The following is a 6,239-nucleotide window of genomic DNA, read 5'->3' on the forward strand; positions in this document are numbered from 1 at the left end:
CTGAGCTCAGTGCTCCCATCTGAGCATGGTGTTGCAGGCAACTTCATGGGGTGGAGACCAATGGGGTTGCCCATGCTGGGCTGGCCCCCAGTAGAAGCTGCCCTGCCCAGATCCCTGAGGGCACACTGCAGCCCAGCCCACACCTTCGCCTGCTCTGTCCCTGTTGCTCTCATCCCTGCCTTGGTTTACCAGGTCATTTAGAGTATCTTTAATTCCCAGACACAACAGGTGGTGAGGTGGAGCTCAGACTACTCCAGTATCTGTGCACTTGCTCCTGCCCCCAGCCATGTACCCACAGTCGCCTCTCCAGTGGGTGCTGGGTGCAGATTGCCACCAGTGAATCCTTGCCACAGCCACACAGGCGGTGTGTCCCCCATTGTACAAGTGGGGAAGCTGAGGCCAAACTCACAGAGCCAGCCAGGGGCTGAGAGTTGTCCCTGTGCTAGCACCCTTCCTCTGGGGTCCTTGCATGCAGCAGCTCCCAGATCAGGGAAAGTTCTCTCCACAAGGCCACCTTAGACCAAATGAAGAGTCATGTGGCACTGGCCATCAGTCTGAGGTCTGAGCTAGTGTGGATCAGAATCTCAGGCTCCTTGGTGGCTATAATGATCCAGGACCCCAGGCTGGCCCACCGCTGCTGAAGATTGTGACCCCATTTTCCTGTAATTTCAAAGTCTCCTCCTGAGGGCAGTTGGGGACAGTCATTCTGGGGCACAAGTGCACATAGGAGGGAACAGGGAGCCAGTGTCGCCGTATGGAGGATTCTGGCACCAGGAGCCTCTCCAGCTGCCAAGCCCGGATGTTTCTGGCTGCTCTGAGCTGGCACCTGGGCCTCCCACCTGCCCACAGGTCTGTGCAGTGAAAGCCCACCCTGTGGGACATAGGACAGGTTTCCTGGGCTCCCAGTCAGTACCTTGGGCAGCACCTTCCTTGTGGGCAACCAGACCTGTGGGATGGCTCCTGGGTGTTGGCTGCAGATGTTTGCTGGGGTGGGTAGGTGTGGGCCAGTCCTGAGGGGGCTGAAGGCAGGTAGAGAGGCTGCTGAACAGGGCTGGGTGGCAGTCATTCAGCCTCCAGCAAGATAAGGCTCACTCCTCAGGCTGGAGATGTGGGAAAGGTTTGGTAAGGCACAATTATCAGGACGTGGGCAGGTGTGGGACAGCAGGAGGTACAGTGCACACTTCCCAGGAGAGCAGATGGGGAGCCATTATCACCCAGGGCCCAAAGGCGAGAGAGAGAGAGGGCACATGACAGTTGGTGAGGAGTCAGCGGGGAGGGCTGACAGGGGCTGCAGCCAGCCCTGAGGGCAACCCCCATGGCAGAAGCCAGAGAGCCTGTGGGAAGAGTTTGGCCACACACTGCCCCTTTATTTAACGTAGTCTACACCGATCAGTTCCTGGAAGGTCCAGCAGGGGTGCCAAGATGACAGGCCACTTGGGTCCCAGTGATCTGAGTTTCCTAGGCTTTCTGGACACATAGCCCTGGGGACCAAGAATAGGCATGGTCTGAGGACTATAGCTCTGCTCTCTAGGCTACACAGACCTGTCACTCCTACCTGAGCTGGGCTTCTGCCCGCCATTGCTCCCCTTAGATATATCACATGTAGGTTATGGCCTTCTGCTAGCTCTGCCAGCCCACCACACCGCACCAGTGAGACCTGGTACTGCTGTGTGGCGACCTCATCACCACCACCATCCTGGGGACCGGCCTTCGCCATCAGCATGTCAAGCATGAGAAAGTTCTCCTAGCTGTGTGACCTTGGGCCAGCCCCTTGGCCTCTCTGGGCTCAGTGCAGTCTGTAGGCAAGGCAGATGCTGATGCTTCCTGGGCTAGGTCACCTGGTCGCTGTCACTCATTTGTCCATTTCTATCCCATGAGAGGGTTGATCGGGACCCTAATGGACAGTGTGGGATTTTCACTCAGACCTCCTCGTTTACTCATAAAATCCAACTTGGACACGGGGACCCTTCTGCTGTGGCTGGTCCTGTGTTGACAGGGACACAATTCAACTCCTTAGAAGGCTGCTGCTTCCACAGGCTCCCAGAAGCCTGTTTCTTTTTTCTTTCTTTCTTTCTTTTAAAAAAAATTTATTTATTCATTTGACAGAGAGACAGCGAGAGAGGAAACACAAGCAGGGGAGTGGGAGAGGGAGAAGCAGGCTTCCTGCAGAGCAGGAAGCCCAAAGCAGGGCTCAATCCCAGGACCCTAGGATTATAACCCAAGCTGAAGGCAGACACTGAATGACTGAGCCACCCAGGCACCCTAGAAGCCTGTTTCTATCCTGGAGAGACAGGCCTGTGGTGGCTTTGCTTGGGCAGCCCAGAGGGGGAGCTACAGGCATTCTACTCCAGTGTCTTCCCAGGGAGTGGGTGGGGAGGCAAGGGACATGGCCTCTGTTGCACACATTCTGGGCCACCCTAGGGCAGTGCAAAGAGAGACCTGGAAGGAAGCTCAAAGTTCCTGCAGCAAACCTGTGCCTGCCATCCAGGCGCTGCTCCAATGTGACCCTTCCTGGCACTCTGAGTGGGCGGCTGGGAATATGGTCCCAGTGCCAGGGAGCTGGGGGGCACCAGCCTGCCATCTGCTGGCACCACAGAGGGTGGCTGCCTGCCTAAGGCCTGAGATGACTCTATGCCAAGCCAGCTAAGTGCATCGTTCCATTCTGTCCTGTGGTGGAGACACCACCACCACTACCCATTTTATAGACAGGAAAACAGAGGTCAGGGGAGTTTAGGTTGACCCACCTTCTGGAAGCCCCTCCCAAAGCCACCTTTGCCCAAAGTCACTGCTTTCCCAATAAGCCCCTTACCATCCCCAACCTCATGGCTTCAGGGGGTGTCTTGGTCTTCTGTCATCAGCCCTGCACCCCTGAGGAGTCCCTCTACCCAACTTTGGTGCATATTATGCCATAATTAATCTGCTTCCTCATCTCTTATTCATTAAAGCAATTGGAACCATTATAGGGAAGGGGATGACAGCCTGACCCCTGGCAGCATTCCAAGGTATCCCACCAGTCTTCTCATCTCAAAATACCTCCAACCTCTGCATTGAACAGGGGCTTCCTCCTAAAGGACAGAGCCCCAGATTCTTTCATGCTAGGTGTGCCCCTTAAGCCATGTGCACCCTGACCTCCAGAAGGCTGCTGGGGATTGCAGGTGAAGCATATATATTGCACAGTGGTGACTCTCACCACACTACCTTGCTCTGCCCCTTGCGGCTGACCCGGAACTCCTGTGGCCAGACTCCAGGATAGGAGCCTGAGCCTGAAGAGGGCAGGAGACTCAGGGTGATTGGGACATATATTGATGGCACTTGGCTCCCAAGGCTAGATTTTCCCAGTCTCCTGGCTTCCAAAGGGAGAAATAAAATCGCAGAGCTCCCTGGTGGTCACTGAAGAGTGAACTCAGGGTCTCCTCCTAGCAGGTACAGCAGATTGGTGGTCTCTCAGCTAGGGATGAGTAAAAGACTTCTGGTCCCTGAGGACCCAAAGTCTCATGTGGGGCAAAGTTCTGGAAGATAGGGTACCCAGGCTGTGCACAAAGCATCAGCATTTGATTCATCCCCTCTTCCACCCCTGCAGGGAATGTGGATCCTTCCAGAGCCACCCACCGAACAGTGACATCTAAATTGGGATGCACTGTTCACACTAGGAGCCCAGGAGGTGGTCAAAACCGGGCCGGGGGTACACCTGGTGAAGGGACCTGGGGGCTGGGGAAGACAGGACTAGGTGTGGCACCAGCTGTCAGCTGGAGTGGAAAGGAGTGAAAGGCAAGGCAGGCATCACAGATCCAGATCCATTCTGGGGCCACAGTGATGGGTCTTCTGTTGGACTCAGACTCAGTGCCCTTTATTGCTCTACCTACGGTTCCCTGAGCCCCTCCTCTGGGCTGCCATGATCCACAGACAAGCAGATGTACTCCATTTCCCAGATGGAGTGTTTGAGGGCAGAGAAGTGTCAGCCCCCCCTTAGAGCTCAGAACTCCCACCCATAGGGTGCTATGGAGGACCCCTTCACCTTGTTCCCTTCAATGCCTTCATCTGCTCTCTTGCTCAGTAATTCAGTCATTCAACACACACTCAGCACACTGGGAGGTCAATTCCAGATACCTTCATAGCTCAGCGAGATTCCCATTCTCCTCACCCTCACAAGATACACATAGGGAAACTGAGCCCCAGGGAGAAAGGCTTTGTTCTGCATCACTGAGCTTGTTCTCTACGGCTGGTCTTGGAGACTGGGAATTGGGCTGGGGCTCACCGGGCCCAGGGCCCAGGTTTTCTCATCTGTTCAATGGGTCCCGTCACCAGTGTCTTGCACAGGGGTTGGTGCCTGGTGTGAGGAGGGGTTCTGAGGCAGTGGCAGCAGGCGGGCCTCTGAGACTGGGGTATTTTTAGCCAGGATTCCTGCTGACAGTCCAGGCTGGCCGAGGTTTGTTGCCAGCCGCAGAGACGCTTTTCCAGCCTACATCAGAACATCTGGGGTCTACTCACCCCAGCTTAGCCCCTGCTCAGTGCCGTTGCCTCACCAGCCCATCCAAGTGGCTGGTTTCTCCCAGGTGAGGCTCTCCCAGGTCAGCCACTATGAAAACTGAAACTGGGCCCCAGGGGATGCAGCTGAGGAACAGGTAAGAGAGGCCTCGGTGTAGAACCATGGGCTACTCATGTCCTGGATGCAAGTCTCCAGTCACCACTCTTGACCAGCCTGGGGAGCAGGTTCCTGGAAGGCTTCAATCAGTGCCCAGGCCCCAGGTCCCAGGCTCTAGGCTCTGGGCTGAGCATGCACAAGTTAATACTGAGGGTATACTGGCTGCTGCCTCCCACCTGCCCGTAGGCCTTTTCTGGAATGAGTGTTCAGTGGAGTGACCAGAGCCACCTTCCAAAGGCCTGGATCCTCACCTGGACCTCTGTGCCCAGTGCTGCCCACCTGCTCTGGCCATGGGACCTGGCTGACTCTGCTCAGGGACATGTGACAGAACGACTCACATTTGGGCCCAAAGAACCCCACGACTAACTCCCTTTCCATAGGCAAGTGAGGACATCCAGATTTTAGGTCCTGGGCCTCTGCTCTTCTGTTGAGACACTCTCCTTCCAAGGCCAGGGGCCGAACCACAGCCCAGCACCCTGGACAGCACTGCGCTTGCGCACTCCACCCCGGGGCGTGGTCGGCCCCGGGGGCGGGGGGCGTGCACAGGTCAGCTCGAAGAAGCCCGTGCTGGTCCCTGGGTGCTGCGTTTCCTCTGGCTTTGCTGAAGTCCTAACTGCTTGTTCTCTGAATAAATCAAGAGGCCCTGCCAAAGCAATTCTGAAGTTCACATGAAAGAATATGTGAGCAAAGAAACCCAGGAAAAAATTTAAAAATAAGCTAACCGAGGTAGACCAGCCATGTGGGATCCTAAAATATGTTCTAGAACCACAATAATTAACACAGCCCATGGACAGTCAGATGACAGGAAAGAAAATCCAGCAAGAGACTCTGGTGCAAATATGAGAAGGGAGCAGGTGAAATCCAGGAGAAAACAATGGATAATTCAATAACTAGTTCAAAATGCATAATATAAATATAGGGTCTTGGGACAACTAAACATAGACATTTGGGGGAAATCTACCTCACTCCTTGACACTAAAATAGTTCCAAATGGATCAAAGCTTTAAAAGGAGAAACAAAACTGTAAAACTACTAGAAGGATTTAAAAAAGTCTGTAATTTTGAATCATTCTAAGAATTACGCAAAACCTAGAAGCCATAAAATAAAAGATGGATATATTCACTCTCATGAAAATAAAAGGCAGATGCCTGGCAGGGGGCACAGAATAAAAAGATAAACAAGAAACCGGGAATACAGGCAACTCATTTCTCAAAGGGCCACTGTTCGCTGTAACAAATTTTTACAAATCAGTAAGAAAAAGACCAACTACCCAAGAGAAAAATGGGCCAAGACCTGAAATGAACCCAAAAGACAGGCTCAACTTCACTTGGAATGAGAAAGATGCAAATTTAAATTACAGCGAGATGCTGTTACCCCATCCCCCTGATGGGGCAGCGAGTTCATCAAGGTGGGGTACTGGCTCTGGTGAGGGGGGCTCCTGCAGCTACTGTTAGGAGGGAGGAGACAACTGTATGTATGGCTGGGGGGATGAGCGAGGGGACACCTCTATGTATGACTGGAGGTGGTGAGGGAGAGGACATTTGCAGGTAGGGCTCTGGGAGTGATGAGGAGGACACCCACTTTTATTGCTGGTGCA

The sequence above is a fragment of the Mustela putorius genome, unplaced genomic scaffold, assembly GCF_011764305.1.
Source record: "Mustela putorius furo isolate JIRA1106 unplaced genomic scaffold, ASM1176430v1.1 tig00003858_pilon_pilon_pilon, whole genome shotgun sequence".
Classification (NCBI taxonomy): Eukaryota; Metazoa; Chordata; class Mammalia; order Carnivora; family Mustelidae; genus Mustela; species Mustela putorius.